This window comes from Cebus imitator, unplaced genomic scaffold (assembly GCF_001604975.1).
Source record: "Cebus imitator isolate Cc_AM_T3 unplaced genomic scaffold, Cebus_imitator-1.0 Scaffold102, whole genome shotgun sequence".
NCBI lineage: Eukaryota > Metazoa > Chordata > Mammalia > Primates > Cebidae > Cebus > Cebus imitator.
The window spans coordinates 264,892-289,736 of record NW_016107417.1 but is presented as its reverse complement, the minus strand read 5'-3'; the positions used below and the strand labels follow the sequence as shown (position 1 = coordinate 289,736).

Below are 24,845 nucleotides of genomic sequence, written 5' to 3'. Positions count from 1 at the left end.
GTGTATGTGACCTGTGCCATCAGAAAGGGCCCTGGTTTTGATCGTGCTGTGCTGTTTGTCTTACTCAGATTCTTAGTAATTTTTTTTTTTTTGAGATGTCTCTCTCTGTCACCCAGGCTGGGGTGCAGTGGCGCGATCTCTGCTCACTGCAGAGATCGCTGCTCCCTGGGTTCAAGGGTTCTCCTGCCTCAGCTTCCCAAGTAGCTGGGACTACAGGCGTGTGACACCACGCCTGGCTACATTTTTGTGTTTTTAGTAGAGATGGGGTTTCACCATGTTAGCCAGGATGGTCTTGATCTCCTGACCTCGTGATCCGCCCGCCTTGGCCTCCCAAAGTGCTGGGACTACACGCGTAAACCACCGTGCCTGGCCAGATTCTTAGTAGTTTTTAAGAAGGGGACCTTGCCTTCATTTTTCACTGTGCCCTCCCTGCAAAATATATGCCTGGGCTCTGGGCAATTCCTGAGCCTGTGTTGGCTTCCATCTGACCTCTTGTGTGTTAGCCCAGGGCTGCTGCTGCTCCTGAGGGCGAGAGGCCCCATGACTGCATGCTGACCCGCTGGATGGGGCTGCTGAGCCCATTCTGCCACGCTGCACTTGCCCTAGGCAGGGAGGGAGTCCCCTGGTCCTCAGAGACAGTCAGCAAGCCATGCCTGATGCCTGCTGTGGGCCCACCCCTGCAGTGCTGGTGAAGACAGACATAGCCTGGTCACTACCCCTGCAGGGTCCCCAGTCTGTGGAAGAAGACAGTAATCTAGGCATTTTCAGTGAGGAAGCTGAGCTGTCCCCCTGGTGTCCTGAAAGCCAGGCAGGAACAACTGTCTTCAGAGGGAAGGGAGAAAATGCCCATCACAGCAGTGGAGAAAGGCCTGCCTCCACTCAGCATGTTGGTGGGAGGTCAGAGAACAGCCAAGCTTGTTGCTGGGTGACAGTGCATTTAATAATCAAAATACAGAGTGGGCTCGGTGGCTCATGCCTGTAATCCTAACGCTTCGGGAGGCCAAGGCAGGCAGATCACTTGAGGTCAGGAGTTTGAGACCAGCCTGGCCAACATGGTGCGACCCCGTCTCTACCAAGTTATAAAAACTAGCCTGGTGTGGTGGCAAGTGCCTGTGGTCCCAGCCACTTGGGAGGCTGAGGTGGGAGGATCACCTGAGCCCAGGAAGTCGAGGCTGCGGTGAGCCATGACTGCACCCCTGCACTCCAGCTGGGTAACAGGAGTGAGACTGTCTCAAAAACAAAAAAAAACAGACCAGAGCAGAAATAAATGAAATTGAAATGAAGGAAACAATACAAAAATCAATCACATAAAAAGTTGTTTTTTTGAAAACAAACAAAATCAAACCTTTATCCAGACTACAAAAAAAAGACCCAAATAAATAAAATCAGAGATGAAAAAGGAGGCATGACCACTGATACCACAGAAATTCAAAGGATCGTTAGAGGCAACTCTGCACAACTATATGCTAATAAACTGGGAAACTCAGAAGAAATGGGTAAATTCCTAGACACATACAACCTATCAAGATTGAACCATGGGCTGGGCACAGTGGCTCACCCCTATAATCCCAGCATTTTGGGAGGCTGAGGCGGGCAGATCACCTGAGGTCAGGCATTCGAGACAAGCCTGGCCAGCATGGTGAAAACTCGTCTCTACTAAAAAATATATAAAAACTGGCCAGGCGCGGTGGCTCACGTCTGTAATCCCAGCACACTGGGAGGCTGAGGTGGGCGGATCACCTGAGGTCAGGAGTTCAAGACCAGCCTGCCCAACATGGCCAAGCCCCGTATCTACTAAAAATACAAAAAAATTAGCTGGGTGTGATGGCGTGCGCCTGTAATCCCAGCTACTCTGGAGGCTGAGGCAGGAGAATCACTTGAACCCGGGAGATGGAATTGCACTGAGCCGAGATCGAACCACGCACTCCAGCCTGGGTGAAAAGAGTGAAACTTCATCTAAAAAAAATTAAAATAACAAAAACCTGAGCAAGCCAATAACAAGTAACGTGATGAAAGCTGTAATAATATGTTTCCCAGCAAAGAAAGCCCAAGAACCAATGGCTTCACTGCTGAATTTTACCAAACATTTAAAGAGGAACTAGTATCAATCATACTCAAACTATTCTGAAAAACAGAGGAGGGAATACTTCCAAACACATTCTGCATGGCCAGTATTATCCTGATACCCAAGCCAGACAAAGACACATTACAACAATTACAGGCCAATGTCTCTTAGGAACACCGATGCAAAAATTCTCAACGAAACACTAGCAAACTGAATTAACGCATTAAAAAGATTATTCATCATGACCAAGTGGGATCTATTCCAGGGATACGAGGATGGTTCAACATCCACGAATCAATTGATAGGATCCATCATATCAACAGAAGGAAGAACAAAAACCATATGATAATTTCAATTGAAGCTAAAAAACATTTGATAAAATTCAGCATCACTTCGTGATAAAAGCCCTCCAAAACTGGGTCTAGAAGGAACATACCTCAACACAATAAAAGCCATATATGGCAGACCTACAGCTAATATCATAGTGGATAGGGGAAAAAACAAAAGCCTTTCCTCTAAGATATGGAACACGACAAGGATGCCTGTTCACCACTGTTGTTCAACATAGAATTGGAAGTCTCAGCTAGAGCAATCAGACCAGAGGAAGAAATAGAGGGCATCCAAGTCATAAAAGAAGGGCCAGGCGAGGTGGCTCACGCCTGCAATTCCAGCACTTTGGGAGGCCAAGGCAGGCGGATCACCTGAGGTGAGGAGTTCAAGAGAAGTCTGGCCAACATGGTGAAACCCCGTCGCTACTAAAATACAAAAATTAGCCGAGTGCGGTGGCACACATCTGTAATCTCAGCTACTCAGGAGGTTGAGGCAGGAGAATAGCTTGAACCCGGGAGGCAGAATTGCAGTGAGCTGAGACTACACATTGTACTCCACCCTGGGCCACAGAGGGAGACTCCATCTCAAAACAAAACAAAACAAAACAAAAAGAGATTCTGTCATTTGTAGCAAAGCAAGAACATGAATTGAACTGCGGGTTATTATGTTACGTGAAGCCAGGCACAGAAAGACAGGCTTCACATGTTCTCATCTATTTGTGGGAGCTAATTTTTTTTCTTTTGAAATGGAGTCTCACTCTGTCACCCAGGCTGGAGTGCAATGGTGTGATCCTGGCTCACTGCAACCTCTGCCTCCCAGGTTTAAGCCATTCTCCTGTGTCAGCCTCCTGAGTAGTTGGGATTACAGGCACCCACCACTGTGCCCAGGTAATTTTTGTATTTTTAGTAGAGATGGGATTTTGCCATGTTGGCCAGGCTGGTTTCAAACTCCTGACCTCAGTTGATCCGCCTGCTGAGGCTTCCCAAAGTGCTGGGTTTACAGGCCTGAGCCACTGTGCCCACCTCTTTTTTTTTTTTTTTTGACACGGAGTCTCTCTGTCACTCAGGCTGGAATGCGATGGTGCGATCTCAGCTCACTGCAGCCTCGCCTTCCAGGTTCAAACAATTCTCCTGCCTCAGCCTCCCAAGTAGCTGGGACTAAGGTGTGGGCCACCATGGTCAGCTAATTTCTTGTATTTTTTGTAGAGATGGGTTTTCACCATGCTGACCAGGCTGGTCTCGAACTCCTGATCTCATGATCCGCACCCCTTGGCCTCCCAAAGTGCTGGGATTACAGGTATGAGCCACTGTACCTGGCCTCTTTTTTTTTGGACAGATGTGGCCGGTTCAGGAGACCCAGCCTCCTTTGGCTGTTGTTACCTCTGTTTGCATTGCCAGCCCCCTTGGTCAAGGATTCAATTTTGGGGTCCCGCTGGGAGGCCAGGAGACTCACTCCAGGCACTTCTTCCAGGTCTTTGTATTTTTTTTTTTCCAAGAAGGAGTCTTGCTTGGTTGCCCAGGCTGGAGGGCAGTGGTGAGATCTTTGCTCACTGCAACCTCCACCTCCCAGGTTCAAGCGATTCTCCTGCCTCGTCCCCTGAGTAGCTGGGATTACAGGCGCATACAGCCACACCCAGCTAACTTTTGTATTTTTCGTAGAGATGCGGTTTCACCATGTTGGCTAGGTTGGTCTTGATTTCCTGACCTTGTGACCCACCCGCCTTGGCCTCCCAAAGTGCTGGGATTACAGGCATGAGCCACCGCGCCTAGCCGGGGATCTAAAAATTAAAATTAATTGAACACATGGAGATAGATGGTTAACAGAGGCTGGGAGGGTAGTGGGTTTGGGGGCTGAGGTGGAGCGGGGATGGTTAATGGTATAGTTGAATAGAATGAAGATCTGTATTTGGTGGCACAATGGGGTGACTGCAGTCAACAATGATTTATCGTACAGTTAAGAAGAGATAAAGAGTATCATTAGATTTTTTGTAACAGAAAGAAAGGCTAAATGCTTGAGGTGATGGTTACATCATTTCCCGTTGGGACTATTACACATTATGTGCCTGTATCAAAACATCTTGGCGTCTTGGTGAGATGTCTACAAAAGGCACTGGCTCTGGCAGGGCGCAGTGGCTCACGCCTGTGATCCTAGGACTTTGGGAGGCTAAGGCAGGCGGGTCACGAGGTCAGGAGATGAGACCATCCTGTTCAGCCTGGTGAAACCCCATCTCTACTAAAAATACAAAAATTAGCTGGGTGTGGTGGCACATGCCTGTAATCCCAGCTACTCAGGAGGCTGAGGCAGGAGAATCGCTTGAACCCTGGAGGTGGAGGTTGCAGTGAGCCGAGATTGTTCCACTGCACTCCAGCCTGGGTGACAGAGGAAGACGTGTCTCAAAAAAACAAAACAAAACAAAAGACATGGAAGAAGTGCCTGGGGTGAGTCTCCTGGCTGCCCACCGGAACCCTAAAATTGAACTCTTGACCAAGGGGGCTGGAAATGCAGACACAGGTGACAGCAGCCAAGGGAGGCTGGGTTGAACTGGCCTTTCCTGCCCAGGCAGTCAGCTAGGGAGAGAGGAGCTCACTGGCCAGCTGCCTACTCTCTGCCAAGTACATCCTTCAGTAAGTGCCTGCAGCGGGCACAGTGCCTGCCCTTGTGCCACTTACTTACCCGCTGGGAGACCCAGAGATCAGTCAGGTGTGGCCCCTCCCCTGCAGCTGCTCCAAATCCGGGGATACAGGGCAGTTCCCAAAGCACAGGGAAGACATTGTTCTAAGACAGCCCAGAGCCCGAAGGGGTGTTGTACTCATAGGGGAAGGCAGAAGGGGCTTCTTGGAGGAGGTAGTGTCAGAGGTGTGTCTTAAAGGAGGGGGTGAAGTTGACCTGGCTTATTTAAACTTCACGACAGTCCAGCCAGGTAGGTGGTGTCCCCAGTATGCAGCTGAGGGAACTGAGGCTTGGGTACAAAGAAGCAAAGGCAACCTTGTTTTTTTTTGACATCCACTTAATCATTTCTTTATCCAGTAAGTGTTACTAACTGGCCCCAGGTGCTATTCAATGCAGCCAAAAAGGCATGTACCTTCTCTCCAGACCCTCTCAGCTCTGCAGTGACAGCTCCTGCACCCTTCACTGAGCCCTGGGGGGTCTCTGGTATTGGTGGGCTCCCTCCACACCAACCTGAGCAGAGAGGGGCCCCTTGCTCAGCTCAGCCCCCCTCCAAGCTCATTCCAGAATGGGTGTTCCTGCCTGCCCGGGAGCACCGCGGCAGCACCCTCTCGGCAGTCCAACAAAGTCCATGTGCCAGTCTGGCTGTTGCTATTGCCGGGAGGCCACTATGGGAGGTCTTGTTCCCGAGAAATGTGGGTGGTCAGGATGGTGGCTGGCGCATGGAGTCCACTCAGCCTGTGAGGTTCTTTCTCCTGGGCCACTTGGCTGGCAGCATCTGGACCCCCTGTTTGGGCCACACCCTCAGATGCCACCGAGGAATCCCCTCCCTGGCTCCTTTTCTGTGGTCCTCTCCCGGAGTCCCACACCTTGATCTCTGTCTCCATCCGAATGTCCTCTTCCGTCTTTCCCCAGAGGCTTGACGGCAGCCCCAGTGAGCAGTCCAGCGGGCTCTCAAGCATCCTTTATAGGAAGGGAAATATCCACTTCCCTTCCCAACCAGGATTGAATCTTAATGCACTGAAGAAGAGGAAGAGAAACAGAGGAGCTGTTTCCGCATTGAAATGGGCCAACCTCTCAGATCCCACAAGAGCCCCCAGCTGGCCTCTCCCGTCCAGCCTCAATACCACTTGACCTGACCCGGCCTGGGCTCCCGGACACCAGCCAAGCCCTTCCTGGCATGTCCTCTGCTGGGGCAGCTCAGTTCCAGCCCAGGATCAGTGCCAGCCTGGGATGGACTGTGCCCTGGTGACGTAACAAAGGAAAGACAATGTGGCATTTTTCCCTTCAAGGCAAATTTCTTGTTTTTTTTTGTTTTTTTGTTTTTTTGAGAGGGAGTTTAGCTCTTCCACCCAGGCTTGAGTGAAGTGGTGCGATCTCAGCTCACTGCAACCTCCACCCCCGAGTTCAGGGGATTCTCCTGCCTCAGCCTCCCTAGTAGCTGATATTACGGACGCCTGCCACCACACGCAGCTAATTTTTGTATTTTTAGCAGACATGGGGCTTCTCTATGTCGGCCAGGCTGGTCTTGAGCTCCTGACCTCAGGTGATCCGCCCACTTCGGCCTCCCAAGTGTTGGGATTACAGGCGTGAGCCACCACGCCCGGCCCGAACTACTTTGATTTAAGGTCTTCTTTATTCAGAGCTAGTTTTTCTTATGTTAGTGTACGTGTGTGTTACAATGTCCTTTCTTTTACGAAATTATGATCATAGTAAATATTCTTTTTTGTTAAATCATTACTTGACAGAATTAAAATTTGGGGCTGAGCACAGTGGCTCATGCTTGTAGTCCCAGCACTTTGGGAGGCCAAGGCAGGCGGATCACCTGAGGTCAGGATTTTGAGACCACCCTGCCCAACACGGTGAAACCCTGTCTCTACTAAAAAAACAAAATTAGTCGGGTGTGGTGGCCAGTGCCTATAATCCCAGCTACTTGGGAGGCTGAGGCAGGAGAACTGCTGGAACCTGGGAGGCAGAGGCTGCAGTGAGCCGAGATCACACCAAACTCCAGCCTGGGCAACAAAGTGAGACTCCATCTAAAAAATAAGAAAATAAACAAAAAATAAATGAATTAATTAAAATTTGGCAGCTCTGAGTCTGTTCCCAAAATGTAAGGCATGATACCCAGGTGATGTGCACGTGGGCATGCAGCCTGCTCTTCTCTCTGCTTTTGAATGTTTGAAACTATTCACTTAACGTGTGTTTTTAAAATAATTTAATTTTTGTGGGTATATAGCAGGTATATATATTTATGGGGTTGTTTTTTTAGAAAGTCTAGATAAGGCCGGGCACGGTGGCTCACGCCTGTAATCCTAGCACTTTGGGAGGCCGAGGTGGGTGGATCACCTGAGGTCAGGAGTTCAAGACCAGCCTGGCCATCAGTGAAATCCAGACATTTTAGGATAGAGAGGTCAATCTGTGTAGAATGCAAAGCTTCTAAGTCATTCCTCTGCTTAAAGCCTGTAAGTAGCTCCCCACATGTCTCTCAGGGGACAGACTGAGCTAGATACCTCCTCCTCCAGGAAGTCCTCCCTGACTTCAACATGCTGGTTAGGTTAGAAGCAAACCATAATTGGAGACCTTAGGAGCCCACTTACATTGGGCAAGGTATTATATTATTTCATGACAATGTATACGGTCCTGTGACCCACCCCAGAGTCACGGATGGAGGACTCTGGTGCAGATACTGGCAAATCCTTTGATGATGAGTGAGTATAGGGATGCAAGGGTTGGTGGGGGGCTGGGCCCTCCTTGGGTTCCCCAGCAAGGAAGGATGGATGGGAGCCCAACCCTGGCTGCTACCTCCTGCTCATGGCTCAGCCTCCCTCTCAGGCACCAGCCAGTCCCAGGGCTCTTAGTTTGGCTCTTCCCTGGGCTCCTTAGTCCAGCTCCGAGCCGCCCCTCTGGCCCTGTGCCATCCCTGGTGCTCCCTGCTCTTGCTCCCAGCTGTCCTTTCTAGAGTACGGCAGCCCTTCTCCTGCCCAGAAGCTTTCCTTGGCTCCCACGGTCTGAGCATAAACCTAGGTTCCTCTACCTGGTTCCAAAGCCTCCGTGACTCCTTCTGCGCCTGCTTCCCGTGCCCTTGCCCAGATCGGAGATTGGCCCTGGCTGCTTGCCACAGGGTGTGTTCCCTCCACTGTGCTGCCTCGGCCCCTCCTCTTGGCATGCCCACTCCCGCCCTGCCCAGGCGATCGGCCTGTGTTTCCCCTCCCTAACCCTGCACTGACCACACCTCCCAGGCTGGCTTCTGTCTTGACTATTTCCTCCTCGCCTCTCTGAGCAGCAGGGTCAAGGTGAGAAATGCCTGCTCTGTCTATAGCCGCCCCAGAAGCACAGTACCTTCCACGGCACAGACACAGACTCGTAGGTACACTTGTCCCTCTGTATCCACGGGGGACTGCTTCTGGGACCCCCACGGATTCTCAAGTCCCTTACATAAAATGGTTTAGTACAGTTCACAACAGAGATGTCTTCTGAGAAATGCATTGCTAGGCAATTTCATCCTTTGCAAACATCACAGGTGCACTTAGCACAAGCCTAGATGGTCTAGTCTACTACACACCTGGGCTGTATGGGATAGCCTACAGCTCCTAGGCTACATACCCATACAGCACGTTACTGTGCCAAATACTGGAAGCAGCCGTGACACAATGGTAAATATTTGTGTATCTAAACATAGAAAATGTCCAGTATGGCCAGGCGCAGTGGCTCACGCCTGTAATCCCAGCACTTTGGGAGGCCGAGGCAGGTGGATCACGAGGTCAAGAGATGGAGACCATCCTGGCCAACATGGTGAAACCCCGTCTCTACTAAATATACAAAGATTAGCTAGGCATGGTGGCGCGCGCCTGCAGTCCCAGCTACTCAGGAGGCTTAGGCAGAATTGCTTGAACCCGGGAGGCGGAGGTTGCAGTGAGCCGAGAGCGTGCCACTGCACTCCAGCCTGGCTCCTGGCAACAGAGTAAGACTCTGCCTCAAAAAAAAAAAAAAAAACAAAAAAAAAAACTTCTGAGACCACTGTCTTATATGTGGTCCATCACTGACGGAAACGTCGCTACATGGCATATGACTGTATTTGCGTGTAACCTACACACATTCTCCTACTTTTTTTTTTTTTTTTTTTGAGACGGAGTTTTGCTGTTGTTGCCCAGGCTGGAGTGCAATGGCGCGATCTCGGCTCACCGCAACCTCTGCCTCCTGGGTTCAAGCAATTCTCCGGCCTCAGCCTCCCGAGTAGCTGGGACTACAGGCATGCACCATCATGCTCAGCTAATTTTTGTATTTTTAGTAGAGACGGGGTTTCACCATGTTGACCAGGATGGTCTCGATCTCTTGACCTCGTGATCCACCCGCCTCGGCCTCCCAAAGTGCTGGGATTACAGGCTTGAGCCACCGCGCCCGGCCCCCTTATTTTTTTTTTTTTGACATGGAGTTTCAGTCTAGTTGCACAGGCTGGAGTGCAATGGCATGACCTTGGCTCACTGTAACCTCTGCCTCTTGGGTTCAAATGATTCTCCTGCTTCAGCCTCCTGAGTAGATATGATTACAGGTGCACACCACCATGCCCAGTTAATTTTGTATTTTTAGTGGAGATGGGGTTTCTCCATGTTGGTCAGGCTGATCTTGAACTCCTAATTTCACGTGTCCACCCACCTCTGCCTCCTAAAGTGCTGGGATTACAGGCGTGAGCCACAGCAGCAGGCCTTTTTTTTTTTTTTTTTTCTTCAGCGATACAGGGTCTCACATGGCATAATCATGGCTCACTGCAGCCTCAAAATCCTGGGCTTAAGTGATCCTCCCACCTCCCAGGTAGCTGGGACCACAGGTGTGTGCCACCATGCCCGGCTGATTTTTTTTTTCCATAAAGATGGGGTGGTGGTCTCATCATTTTGCTTAGGTAGGTCTTCAACTCCCTGCCTCGACCAATCCTGTCACCTTGGCCTCCGAAAGTGCTGGAATTATAGACGTGAGCCACTGCACTCGACCACCTCCTATATACTTTAGACTACTTATACCACCATACAATGTAATGTCATGTACATAGTTGTTCTGCGTGTTTGTCTTTTTTTGAGACGGTTGTTTCTGTCTTGTTGCCCAGGCTGGAGTGCAAATGGCGGCATCTCGAATCACTGAAACCTCTGCGTCCTCGGTTCAAGCGATTCTCCTTCCTCAGCCTCGAGAGTAGCTGGGATTACAGGTGTTCACCACCACGCCCTGCTAATTTTTGTATTTTTAGTTGGGAACGTGTTTGACCTTCTTGGCCAGGCTAGTCTTGAAATCCTGACCTCAGGTGATCTGCCCGGCTTGGCCTCCCAAACTGCTGGGATTACAGGCGTGAACCACCGCACCCGGCCCTCGTGTGGATTTTCATGGGACTCTGAGAGGCGTCTTGAATCCATTTTGGAATAAGACAGGTTATGAGCATGGGGCCTATTCATGAGCTGTCTTGGTGTCCCAGGCCGGGACTTGGGACCTCGGTCCTCCCTGGGAAGCACAAAGATGGCGGGGGACGAGGAGCCGGGGGAGCATTTAGAAGCTCTTGTGCACAGGGAAACCCTGTCTCTACAAAAAATAATTAGCGGGGCCTGGTGGTGCATGCCTGTGGTCCCAGTTACTCCGCAGGCTGAGGTGGGAGGATCGCTTGAGCCCAGGAGGTAGAGGCTGCAGTGAGTCACGATCATGCCACTGCACTCAATCCTGGACAAGAGCAAGACCTTGTCTCGAAAGAGGACCCCAGGCCGGGCACGGTGGCTCACGCCTGTAATCCCTGCACTTTGGGAGGCTAATGTGGGCGGATCACCTTAGGTCAGGAGTTCGAGATCAGACCAGCCTGGCCAACATGGCTAAACCCCGACTCTATTATAAATACAAAAATTAGCCAGGAATGGTGGCGGGCGCCTATAATCCCAGCTACTCGGGAGGCCGAGACGGGAGAATTTCCTGAACCCTGGAGACGGAGGTTGCAGTGAGTCAAGATTGCGCCACTGCACTCCAGCCTGGGAGACCACAGGGAAACTCCTTCTCAAACAAAACAAAATCCTTAAGTTCTTTTCTAAATCCTTTTCGCAGTTGTTCTGGCGATAGGTCACAGATAGGGAAATTCAGTGACCCCTCGCCTTGACCTCGCTTCCAGTACAGCCACGTCTTTCGAGGAAAGAGGGCAAGACAGCAGAGCCCCTGATAAAATATCGCCGTCGACAATGCGGGTTTCGATCTTGCTACCACTCACATGCTAAGCGAACGCTTGGCGGCTTAGGCTAACTCCGAGGTCTGGCTTAGCTTCCGCAGCCGTCGCGCATTGTGGTTCACGTCATCACCGGTGTCCCCGTCGCCCCCGCCCCGTCCGGCCAGCTCACCACCCCATTGGCTCCCTCGCGGCTCCGGCTCCACGGCCATGATTGGCTTGGCTCCATTTAGTTTTAAAAAGCATTGGCCACTCGGATTGGTGGTCTGAAGAGTCCGTCAAGTGGAGGCCCTGCTGTTGCTACAGCGTAGGGGGACCCAGCCAGGTTTCTCTCGGTTTCTGATTTGTTTCTCCGGCTCCGGGGTCCTAGAGGTTCCGGATCCGTCAAGTCCATGGGAAAAGAATGCGCCCCTCGAGCTTGACTGACGAGGCTTGCGAGCCAATCGGAATGGATTCGAGGGAGCCGCTAGGCGATCCAATAAGTGGTAGGGGGCGGGAGAGAGGGGCCAATGAGCCTGGAGCTGGGGGCGGGGACAGGGCTGCGATTGGCTGCGAGGCGGCCAGAGGGAGGGCGGGGGGAACTCAAGGCCTGCTTGATACGTCCGCCATTTTGGGCGCTTCGCTGATGGTGTCGGTGAGCGCGTTTCCCGCCTGAGCGCAACTAGCGGCGGGTCGTGGGCACCTCCAGGTAATAGGGGTGGGGGAGGCGGCGGAGCAGGCCGTGGCACTGGGTGCGCGTGGCTCGCGGGCAGGCGCGGGGCCGCTCCTCCTGGGCCTCGGCAGCGCCGGGAGGGAGAGTCCCGGCCCCTCTCCCCTCCCCCTCCGGAATTCGCCGCTCCGCGGGCCCGGGAGGCGCGGCGCCGAGTCCTTCCCGGCCGCTCCCCGCCCGCTCCTGTCAGCCCGGGGCCCCGCCGGGCCAGGCGCCGGGGACGGGACGCTACCGAGGCGGCGAACTTTGCGCCGCGTTCATGTTCGCGGCCTTACGCGGCGAGCTGGCGGACCGGCGAGGCGCGCCCCTAACCCAGCTCTGGCTCCAGCCTTCCCGCCCGCCCGCTGCGTCGCCCACCGCCCGGCCCGCGTCCGGTTTCCGCTCTCGCTGGGCACCCCGGCCCCGGGCTCCCAGACAACTCCTCCCGGGGGCCGTGGGGAGCGCGTCAAGTTGAGGCAGCAACTCGCCGTCAAGAGTCGCGAAGGCTATTGTTGGACTCCGCTCTCCGGGAAACAAGTTTTGTGGGTTTCTGTTCATTCGTCGCAGAGTCATCGGGATCCACACCAGCCAGTTCCGAGGCTCCCAGTGCCCTTCCCGGTGGCTTTTTAACTCCAGTGCGGTCGCTGGGATGTAGACAGTCTCGAATGCCTCCCTGGTGTATTTGAGCCGGGGGGTGGTCCTTCTTGTGACTTGAAGTCCCTCCCTCTTAAAGAAGCCCATTCACTGTTAACTTGGAGGTTTTTCCTGTTGCGGTCCCGCTGGCTGTGATCACAATTTGGACTTTATTGTAGGTGAACGGGATGGGTCTTTGGATGCACCTCCGTTGCCCTGACGTTTCAACCGCATGACTTAATGTCAGTTTCCTGGTACTTAACATTTTCTCTGTGGGGCTTTGGGTCTGTTTTGTTATTATGGGAGGGGGTGCTTGATAGGCGTTCCCTTTCATCCTCGCGGCACTTGTTGACAGGGTGGTGTCCTACTTTATGAATGAGACGTTTATTTTGATTTTGTCCTCAAGGTCATGTTGCAGATAGGCTTCAAGGGGGAAAGGCACTCCAGATTTCCAACCATCGAAATGTGCCTCAAGTAGCAAGGGTGTAAGACGCAGTTAGTGGTGGTAGTTGGGTTTTCCTCACTGGAGTGGAGTCAAGTCTTGGCCTGACCACGTTTTAGCTCTGTGACCTTGGACAAGTTACCCAGCCTTTCTTTTTATTTTTTTTCCTCTGTTGTATGGGAATAATAATAAGTGTCTCAGCCATAAGTTTGTCAGGACAGATGCCTTAATACATGTAAAGCAGCTAGAACCGTGCCTGGGCACACAGAATCGTCTCTGGCTGATTAGTAGTTAGGCTAATTAATGGCTATTATTATTAATTTAAATTTGGTTTTTAAATGTTTAGGTACTGTTGGGAAGTCAGATGAGCGTTTAAGCCTTGACTCGTGGTAACTGTCTTTAGAATTGGGCTGGACCGGGTGCAGTGGCTGACGCCTGTAATCCCAGCACTTTGGGCGGCGGAGGCAGATCACGAGGTCAAGGGATGGAGACCATCCTGGCCAACATGATGAGACCTCGTCTCTACTAAAAATAGAAAAATTAGCTGGGTGTGGTGCCGTGCACCTGTAGTCTAAGCTACTCGGGAGGCTGAGGCAGGAGAATCGTTTGAACCGGGGAGGCGGAGGTTGCAGTGAGCCAAGATCACGCCACTGCACTCCAGCCTGGGTGACAGAGCGAGACTCGGTCTCCAAAAAAAAAAAAAAAAAAAAGAGGGGGGTTCAGTTGGGCTGAAAAAGTAAACTGGAAGTTCTTACAATTTTTTCGGGACAGGGGTTTTGAACATTCATTCCTTAAGTCATTAATTACTGGAGTAGTAGCACCTGAGAATGTTTAAAGTGGTGGTTAAATACAGAAAAGCCCATCACAAGCTTAAGTTGGCCTCTGTTCCTCATGTGCTTTTGCATATTAGTTTCTGGGTGACCGGCCCCCAAATGAGTAATAATCAGGTTTTCTCAGTGTGCTTCTGGTTGTTACTGAAGGCTGTAAGGGTACTGTGAATTGCAGTATTCTTCAGCAGAGATAGTTTGGGAAATAGCTGTTATCCTGGAGGGATGCTTTGGAAGGTATTCTCCATTTCAGCCTGTCTGGTCAAGGAGTCTGGAACATTTAACAAAATGCAATCCACTCAGTCAGAAATAAACTCACAGTCCCTTAACACTTGCCTAGTGCTCTTCTCCATGGTACTCAAAACCGTGCGTGCCCTTCCGCTGGTATTGCTGTGTTTACTTGGGATTTGGTTTGCTGTATTGAGGATAAATGTGTTTTGATGGACTCAGTCTTAAGTAGAGATGAGTGTCTTGCTGGTGGAGCTTATTCAGGGATAGGAAGAAGATTGTTTTGGGTTTAGAAGTCTAGCTTTTGTGTAAAGTATAGCAAAGCAAAGTAAAAAAAGTGCTAGTTTCAGTGAGCTAATTGAGAATTTGAGAATCAGATGGTAGATGAGCAGAAAACGAATAGAAGTAACATTAACAGCATGAGGTTGCTTAGCTTTGTAAGATAATGCTTTGGCCAGGCACGGTGGCTCACGCCTGTTATCCTATCCTATCACTTTGGGAGGTCAAGGTGGGCAGGTCACCTAAAGTCAGGAGCTAGAGACCAGCCAAGCCAACATGGTGAAACAGTGTCTCTACTTAAAATACAAAAATTAGCTGGGCATTGTGGTCCGCGGCTGTAATCCCAGCTATTCGGGAGGCTGAGGCAGGAGAATCGCTTGAACCTGGGAGACGGAGGTTGCGGTAAGCCCAGATCGCACCACTGTACTCCAGCCTGGGAGACAGAGCGAGACTCCATCTCAAAAAAAAAAAGAAAGATTTTGCATCTGTTTGGTACGGAGATAGTGTGCTTATTACAAATAAATGTCTCCCTAAAACCAGTGTCACTTCGGTATTCACTTTGTTTCTATGATAATTTTCATCTTCTAGTTCTGTATTTTCAGTATTTGAGAGACAGCCAGTGTGCTGTGTGTGTGTGTGTGTGTGTGTGTGTGTTTGTGTGTGTGTGTGTTGGTCTAAAATTATACAGTATTTTACTACATAAGGATAAATGATAGTGAAAATAAAGCTCCTCTATGTGCTCAACTAAAACTGAGCATTGACTTGGTCCTCAGAAGTCATGATCTGCACCCCAGTGTGGGCTGAGTAGTGTTAGCTACTTTTTCTAAGGCTGTACTGAAGAAAAAACCTGGCCTCTTGGCTTAAACACTCTCATATTTCTTTCCTTTCTTAACTTTAAATAATTGTTTTTGGTTTACTCTACCTCAGGGGTTCTGAATTGGAGTGATTTCCCCCCACCCCCCGCCCAGAAACATATTTCAGTGTCTGGACACATTTTTGCTGTCACACCACTGGGAGTGGGCAGTGTGCTTCTAGAGGGTAGAGACCAAGGATGCTGCTAAATCCTACAGTGTCCCGCATGGCCGCCTCGTCCGCCAGCAAAATTATCCATTTCCAAATAGCAGCACTGCTGAGGTTGAGGAATCTTGCGCTAGATAGATGTGACTGGCCTGCATTAGAATAATTACAGATTCTTCAAGACCATGGTTGTGGGACTCCACCTCTAGAAGTTTGTGGTGGGATTGAGAATATTTTTTTGAAAGGCTTCCCAAACAATACTGAAGTGCAGCTGGATTTTGGAACCACTGTTCTAGACCACAGGTTTACAGACTATTTGTGAGTTAAGGTTTCCTTTGGGTGATCTGTGAACTTGCTCTTTGCAGTACCTAGATCTTGACTTGGAGATTATTTAATAGTGGGGAAAGATGGTATACTTACTTACACCATTTTTCAGGTGCTTGAAGACTCAACTTCAGAAGCACTGTTAAATAAATTCGATTTCATAAAACATCTTAGGAAATTTGTTTTCTTAACCTCATGAAAATACATTACCGTATTGTGCTGTGAAACTCAAAAAAATTCTTAGGTATTTAGAGTTTGCTTCTGTGCTGAATCGTCTTGCACTACTGTAATCTTTGAGTTTTGTGTCTCTTGCCCTCTTCTTGTCAGTCAGTGGTCAGGTCTGTTCTTAGATGCCACTTCCGGGTTTTTAAAAAGTATGTTTTGTTTTTGTTTTTTAGTCAGTCTTACTGTGTTGCCCAGGCTGGAGTGCAGTGGTGTGATCTTGGCTTACTGCAGCCTCCACCTCCTGGGTTCAAGCGATTCTCCTGCCTCAGCCTCCTGAGTAGCTGGGACTACGTGTATGTGTGCCACCACGCCAGCTAATTTTTGTATTTTTAGTAGATACCGGATTTCACCATGTTGGCCAGGCTGGTCTGAACTCCTGACCTCGATTGATCTGCCTGCCTCAGCCACCCAAAGGACTAGGATTACAGAAGTGAGCCATACTGTGCCCAGCTTTTTTGTTTTGTTTTAATAAAGACCTATTCTCAGAGAATTAGCCCTGGATCACATTACCATTTCTGCCCTTTGAGGGCAGGAGACAGCCATATGGTATGCTCAACCTTTTAACACAGTGATCCTGCCCACTAGTAAGTTGGACTCTTCTGTGCCCTAGACTCTGATCCTAATGGGGAAGTGTTCTTTTCTCCTGCGGAGATGAGATGCAGTAGTAGAGAGAAGTGCAGGTCTTTATTGCTCATCTTAAAATTTAGGTTATCTAGTTTACTGAATGGAAAAATGTTAGGAAAACTACAAATTTTTAGCAACTAGATGTTAATATCTGGATTTACAAAAGATCATGGAGGCATTTTCTTATTCATCCTGAAATTTGGCCTTTGGCTATGTTGAGAACTACCAGCGACCCCATCTACTAATAATATTCATTTATTTGATCAGCAAATATATTAATTGAGTCCTTACTGTGCTAGGAACTGTATTAGGGAGTCACTGATGAACAGGTGCTTAAGGACCTGCAGTCTAGAGGGAGAGGCAAGCAATGGCAAGAGATAGCAAAGCTGTTCAGAATTGTATGTGGTTTGAATGGGGCCTGGGAGGAAAGAGCTTCTGTTTGCTGGTTAGTTGGTTGATTCGTTTAAATTTTGGGTGGTTGAGATTGCCAGAAGTTTTGCAAAAGAATAAAATAGTTACTCTTTGTTACTCATTTGTAAGAAATGGTTGCTTCCACTCGCTTCCTTAGTTTGGGGAGTCTTAAAAAGCAGTGCCATTCTTCTCATACTGCAGCTGTTTTGTAATGACACATAGGTGTTTGTAGCTCCATACCTAGCAGTTATCCATTGACCAAACTTCAAATACTGACTCTGGTTCCAGACTCATCTGAAGCTTGATACAGGTTTTTGCAAAACATCTTCAGCATTCCTGGAATGGATGGTGCTTCAAGTGGGAATGGGTTTTTTTTTTTTTTTCCTGCTGTGCTATGGATCTAGGTTGATTGGAGATTTGTTTTTTGGCCTAGATTTATTTGTCATGGAAGCCTCCTTTTTTCCTCTCTGCCATCCCCTTTAGTTTTCTTTACGAGGAGTGAGATAGTTGCTAGTCAGATCAATACTCAGTTTATTTCAGGGTTTAAAAGATTGCAGACTGACATCTGGCTAGCAGGTGGATTGGCTACATGGTAAAGAAGCAAGTACAAGGGCATCTGGCAGTATGTGAGAAGGTTTCTTACCTCTGTGCCTAGCTAGGACATTTTCGTGTAACAGACTGGGCAAAGAGCTGGCTTTACCCTGAGTAGAGGCTGTTTACTACTTCTCAGTTACGGCTGGCTAGTGTTGACCTGTTTTAGATGCATTAGTGAAGACTATACAGTTGACTGAATTTATACAATTAAAGTTCAATAGGTTCTGAACATCTTTTTATGGATATAAGGAGGTTCTGATTTTGTACTTCACAGCAACTCTGGGGAAAATCAGGGGATTATTAGTTCCAGAATTCCTTTTTTCTTTTTTTTTTTTTGAGACGAAGTCTGGCTCTGTTGCCCAGGCTGGTGTGCAGTAGCACGATCTCAGTTCACTGCAACCTCCGTCTCCCAGATCCAAGTGATTCTTCTTCCTCAGCCTCCTGAGTAGCTGGGACTATAGGTGCCCACTAGCATGCCCGACTAACTTTTGTATTTTTAGTAGAGAGGGGAATTTCACCATGTTGCCCAGTCTTGTCTCAAACTCCTGACCTGATGATCTGCCCGCCTCAGCCTCCCAAAGTGCTGGGATTACAGGTGTGAGCCACCGCAACCCCAGAATTTCTTACAGTGGAAGTATATACTGACTTGAACTGGTTTGAATTCTCCAGAGATTGACTACCATGAAATCTGATGGCCCAAGAAAAGATGAATGAAAGATTGTTTTTAGAAATATCAGAGAGCAGGACTAAAAAGGCTGCAGACTGATGTTGGGTCGGACAGACTTGGAGAAAACTGTGTGGGACCATTGGTTGGAGCCTTGGGTTTCCTGTACTTGCATGTAAATCTGAACAAAAATTCTGGGGGGAGAGACACACTTTAAGAGAGCTTCACTGAGAGCGCATGTCACACTGAGACCCTGATCAGGGCAGTTTACACTGCCCGCCAAGGCATGTCTGTGGTTGGCTGGTCAGATTGGTTGGACTTTGGTCTTCAGATGGGGCATGGCCAGAGGAATATTGACTAGTCTTGACAATTGGCTGGGGCTTCTTTTCATGAGAATCATGGTTTTGGACTGGAACAAAACTTAGAGGTCATTGATTTTTATAGAAAAATAGACCCAGAAGCAGCAGGGAAATCTCAGCCCCAGTGACTTTTTAGGGTTGTGGTGGTCCCACCAGACCACAGTTTTAAGTGCTGTTTGTTTCAAGAGCGACATCACAGCTGGATTTTACTGAGAATTCAGAATAAATGGTTAACGTGTGGAATTTTATTTTCAGTGGTAGTGTGGGTCAGTTTTTCTGATTAAACAAAACTCTTTGAATGACTGCCCTGATTTCCACCATGGACTTCTTGTTATTACACACTTAGGTGGACTCAACAGCTCTGCATTTGGCACTTATCATAGGTATAGTCTTTGGTAACAAAAGTTCACAAACAACTCCAAGGTGCAGTGAGAAATGGAGTATTACGGGATCATAGAGAGGCTTTGAGGCCTAACTAGCTGCTCTGGGAAGTACAAGGGTGATGGTGGCTTCACTGGCCGGGAGGTTACAGAGTTAGTGTTTGTATGCACATTTTCTTCCTTCACACTTGGAAGATGCTGTATAAGTTTTAATGTACATAAATGTGATAATCATACTCACATTTATGTACATTAAAACATTTCTCCAGGTGGAGTAAAGCTCATAAATTTGAGATTTGCAGTTTGCTCTCTAAAACATCTTTAAAGTTTATCAGGACATTGTAGGGTAATTTGTTTGCTATGGAGTCTCACATTTTATATAGAACCATTTTTTTTTTTTTTTGAGACAGAGTTTTGCTCTAGTTGGAGTGCAGTGGCGCAATCTCGGCTCACTGCAACCTCCTCCTACTGGGTTCAAGCGATTGTCCTGCTTCAGCTTCCCGAGTAGCTGGGATTACAGGTGCATGCCATTGTGCTGGCTAGTTTTGTATTTTTAGTAGAGACAGGGTTTCTGCATATTGATCAGGCTGGTCTCGAACTCCAGACCTCAGGCGATCTGCCTGCCTTGGCCTCCCAAAGTGCTGGGATTACAGGCGTGAGCCACTGCCCAGCCAGAACCATGTTTTTTCAACATGTATGGATAATCACATACGCCTTGTGAAAGATCAATATATGTTAACAGATGATTGGGTCTTTTTGATTTTGCATTTAATTTCTACATTGTAACCAGACAACTCTGTTGAGGGTCTGCAAACGTTTTCTGTAAAGGGCCAGTTAGTGCATATTTTAGGCATTGCAGGCTAAATGGTGTCTGTAAGAACTCAACTCTGCTTTTGTAGTGTGAAAGCAGCCATAGCCAATCTGTAAACAAATGAAGGTGGCTGTCTTCCAGTGGAACTTTACTTAGAAAAACAGACAGAGTGCTGGATTTGGCCTGTGGGTTGTAGTTTGCCAGTGCCTGCTCTAATCTCTTTTGTTTTTGTTTATTTTTTTGAGATAGAGTCCCAAGCTGGAGTGCAGTGTAGCTCCTTGCAGCCTTGACCAACCTCAGGCAGCTACTTGAGGCTGAAGCGGTCTTCTCACCTCAGCCTCAAGTAGCTGCGACTGTAGGCACATGCCACCATACCCAGCTAATTTTTTTTTCTTTTCTTGTAGAGACAAGAGCTCCCTATGTTGCCCAGGCTGGTCTCGAACTCCTGGGCTCAAGCGGTCCTCCCTCCTTGTTCTCCCAAAGTGCTGAGATTACAGGCGCAAGCTACCACGCCTGGCCTCTAATCTGTTTTTTATTTTTTTAAAAAAATTATTTAAAAATTGTATGTATTTATTTTGAGACGGAGTCTCACTCTGTTGCCCAGGCTGGGGTGTAGTGGCTTAATATTGGCGTACTACTATCTCTGCCTCCTGGGTTCAAGTGATTCTCCTGTCTCAGCCTCCTGAGTAGCTGGGACTATAGGCGTGTTCCACCATGCCTGGCTAATTTTTTGTGTTTTTAGTAGAGATGGGATTTCACTGCATTAGCCAGGATGGTCTCGATCTCCTGACTCCATGATCCTCCTGCCTTGGCCTCCCAAAGTGCTGGGGTTACAGGTGTGAGCCACTGCGCCTGGGCTGTTTTTTATTTTAACTTGTAATTGAACTATATATTCAAAGAGCATATATCAGCATGTGTCCAGATATTATTAAACATTAAAACTGACAATTGTGTACCCACTAACCAGCTTAGGAAATAGAATGTTGCCATACCTTTGGCTACCTGTGTCCTCTTCTCACCACTTCCCTGTTTCTGACCTCCCCAAGGCAAGTATCTTGCATGTATCATTTTTGTGCTTGAGTTTATGGTGTTGCAGACTATGAATGGATCCTTATATAATGTAACTTTATTTTTGCATGCCTTTAAAGGATGTAAATGGAATCATTTTGTTCTTTTTTTGCCCCCAGGCAACATTGTTTTTGTGATCCATTCAGATATTTGCCTACTTACCATGTCCTAGACAGCATTCTAGTGCTGGGCATGTTAACAGTAAGGAAAGCAGATAAAAAGTCCCTGCTCTCATGAAGCTTACAGTTTGGTAAGGGGAAAGACAATTAACAGATAAATGGAAGATACAGTAGCCATATGATAATACAAACAGGGAGAAAAGTAAACCAGGGAGGTGGGACGTGGGGGGTTGCTGCTTGTCTTTAGCTTGAGATGCAGTGGTCAGCCGGAGTGGAGGGAGTGGAGGGATCCAGCCGCAAGGCTGTGGGTGGGAATCGGGTAGGGGCAGCATTATAGTTGGAGGATCAGCAGGACAAAGTGCTAAGAAGTAGGTGTGCCTGCTGTGTTGGAGGGCAGCAGAGAGGCCAGTGTGGCTGGAGTGGGGAGCCTAAGGGAGGGCAGTAGGAGAGTAGGCCAGATGGATGGGGGAGATGGGGAGGGAAGGATAGGTCACACTAGCCATTGTTAGGATTCTGTTTTTTTCTCTGAGTGAGATGGGTAAGTCACTTGGTGTTTTGAGCAGAGGTGTGGCATGATCTGGTTTCTAAAGGTCCCCCTGAAGTTAAGAATAACTGTCCTGTGCTGCTGGAGGGAGGCTGGAGGCTCTGGCAGTGATCCAGGAGAGCAGTAATGGCAGCTGGGACTGAAGAGGAGCAGGGGTGGGAGTAAGAAGAGGTTTGCTTCTGGATCCTTCTTGAAAAGGAAGAGCAGACAGGATTTGCTGGCAGATTGGAGTGGGTGTGAGAGAGGAGTAAAGGATGATACCAGAGATTTTGCTGCTGCTGAGAGTTGCCATGTATAAGGAAAGAGAAGACAATGGGAAGAACAGGTTGTGGAAGTAAGAACAGGAGTTGGGTTTTGCACATGTTCAGTTTGTAAAGCTTTTAGAGAGCAGATTGGAGATGTGTTGGATTGGGGTGTTTGGAGCTCAAGGGAGAGATCCAAGTTGCAGACAGAAATGAGAGTCTTCAGTGTTAAGGTGGCACTTAACAGTCCCCAGGTTGAGTGGGAGCACTGAAGGAATGAGGCTCTACGGCAGCCTGGAGGGTGGAAGGAGCAGCTTTGAGCCTTGGGAAAATGCTTTCATGGAGGATGGAGTGGGAACCTCTGCCAGGGCTGCTGCTGTTGAGTCATCTGAGATAAGGGCCAAGACTGGTCCCATGACTTTGGCAGCGTGGATCGATGATCTTGATGAGAGCTGTTCTCACATGGTGGTGCAGGAAAAGCCTGGAAGGGAGCATTCAAAAGGATTGAGAGAAGAGGAAGGCAAGTAGAGAGGGCTCCATCATGGGATTTGCCACAGCAATGAAGGGAGATTTGGGATCCCGAGGTGGTGTTGAGATGGGAGAAACCACAGCATTTTTGCAGTGTTGGTGAAATAATTCTCTAGAGGATGAATGACATGATGAATTAGGAGAGGTGACCCTTGCTGGAGCCACATTTTTGGGAAGGCAGCAAGAAATAGGTGGGTGCCCATGTGGAGAGTTGGCATCTATGAGCTCCTCCCTGATGGGAGGAGGGCAAATAGCTAGGGGAGATGGGATAGTGGGAGCATGTGGATGTTGGCTTCTTTTTTTTTTTCTTGGTGAAATGGAAGAGCTTTCAGCCGTCAGTGAGAATGAGGGGGAGTTGGGGCTGGTGGGGTATGAGAAGAGAGGAGGAAGCATGAAATATTCTGTGGGAAAGTAAGAATGTGTGTGAATGAACGGCCTACCTCAGGATAGCAGTCCTCCTGAGTTTCAGTGAAGACAGCACAATTTGTCATTTTTCCTGGAAGAAGATTAGGCAATGCTTCATTTAACTGAAGTTGTGGTTTTCCTAAGCAAAAATAGCAAAGCAAGAGAGGGGCCAGGGAGTGATTATGATGGTGGGACCTGGTGGGAAAGCCAGGATGGGAAGGTGTGCAGTTGGGGACGTTTGTCCAAATTGGTGCATGCGGTCGTGGTTTATTCCTCTTCATTTCTCCGTTATATTGCAGATTGCATATGTCTCATTGTCTTCCTTGTCCTGCCATTGGAGAATGTCATTGTTTCTAGTAAGAAGGAATGCTGCCCTAAACAAGTGCAGATACGTTTCTCCAAGGTATCAACCACGTAGAGAATTGCAGGGTAGTGGGACATGTACGTCTTCAACTTTAGTAGATGGTGCAAATTGTTTTCCAAAATGATTGTACCTCTTCACCTTACTACCAGCACTGTCCTACATCCTTGCCCTCTCTTGGTACGGTCTGTCTTTAATATTTGCCAGTTTGGTGGGTGTAAACTTACATTTCAGGGTTTGCTTTTTTTTTAAGAATGACAATTTTATTGAGAGATAATTCACATACCATTTAATGGATCAATGTGAAGTGTACAACTGAATGGATTTTAATATATTCACAGAACTGTATATCACCACAATCTAACTTCATAACATTTTTATCATCCCTCAACAACAACCAAAAGAACCACCTTGTATCCATTGGACTATTCTGAACATTTCATATTAATAGAATCATACAATATGTGGTCTTTTGTGACCAGCTTCTTTCAACTTAGCATGTTTTCAAGTTTTAACCGTGTTTTAGCACGTATCGGTATCAGACCTTCATTCTTTTTAGTTGCTGAATAGTATTCTATTGTATGGGTATACCACATATTTTATCCATTCATCAGTTGATGGACATCTGTGTTGTTTCCTGCGAAATATATATTTGATTTTCATCCTTGGCATGGTTTCTGGGCATACAGCTCCTAAAATCTTTGGACTCTCCAAAACGATCAGTGTCTGTTTGTATGCTAATGAGTTGACTGATTGCTAGCAGACCCTACGTAGCTTCAGGTTGGGGGCTGGTCACTGGAAAGACCTAGCCTTGATTAGAGAGTTGGGACTTTCAGCTCCACCCCCAGCCTTCAGTGAGAGGAGGGGGCTGAAGGTTGAATTGATTAGCTGCCAGTGATTTAATCACCTGTGCCCAAGTAATGTCGCTGCCATGAAAACCTAGAAGGACTGGGTTCTAGGAACTTCCTGGATTACATGGGAGGTTCCTGGAGGGTGGTGTGCCCCTAGAAGGCGTGGAAGCTTTCAGCCCCTTTCCCCATACCTTACCCTGTGCATCTCTCCATCTGTATACTTTTTTTTTTTTTTTGAGACGGGGTTTCACCATGTTGGCCAGGCTAGTCTTGAATTCCTGACCTCAGGTGATCCGCCCGCCTTGACCTCCCATAGAGCTGGGATTACAGGCCTCAGCCACCATACCTCACCTCCATCTGTATACTTTGTAATACTGTTTATAATAAACTGGTAAACTTGTTTCTCTAAGTTCTGTAAGCCACTCTAGCAAATTAATCAAACCCAAGGAGTGGTTTATGGGAACACAAATTCATAGTTGGTTGGTGGGAAGCACAGTTACAGTCACCTGGAGCTTGCAATTGGCATCAGAAGTAGAGGGCAGTCTTGTGGGATCCGACTGTCTCCAGGTAGATAGTGTTGGAATTGAGTTGGAGGACACCCACCTGTATCTGCCGCAGAACTGATTGCTTGTTTGATGTGTGGTCACTTAAGTAGTCTGCATTGATTGCTAATCGAAAGAATAGGAAAAACACTCTGGCTTGTTTATTTTTGTCTCTCTATTACTGGATTTCTACTTTTTGGCTAATGTGAATGATAGTTCTGTGAATATTTGCATAGAAGTCTTTGGGTAGACATGTTTTAATTTCTGTTGGCATATAGGTAGGAGTGAAATTGTTAGATAATGTGGTAACTAACATTTTGAAGATTTACCTTTTCCTTATGGCTAATGCTGATGAGTGTCGTTTTATATAGCTTATTGGCTATTTGCATGTTAAAACATCACTTATCCTTTTTTTTTTTTTTTTTTTTTTTTT

At 48.0% G+C, this 24,845-nt stretch overlaps 1 protein-coding gene across 29 annotated transcripts in view; it reads left to right on the top strand.

Annotated features, from left to right (window-relative positions):
• The first annotated feature begins 11,817 nt into the window (after window positions 1–11,817).
• Window positions 11,818–24,845, top strand: part of PPP6R3 (protein phosphatase 6 regulatory subunit 3) — a 149,816-nt gene continuing 136,788 nt past the window's right edge. For 23 of the 29 annotated variants that reach the window (XR_005201608.1, XM_017536938.2, XM_017536935.2 and 20 more), the window contains exon 1: window positions 11,818–11,934. The gene's annotated coding sequence lies outside the window, so the exon portion shown is untranslated. The remainder of the gene's footprint in view (window positions 11,935–24,845) is intronic. The other 6 variants (XM_017536923.2, XM_037741507.1, XM_017536937.2 and 3 more) reach the window with 5 other exon arrangements.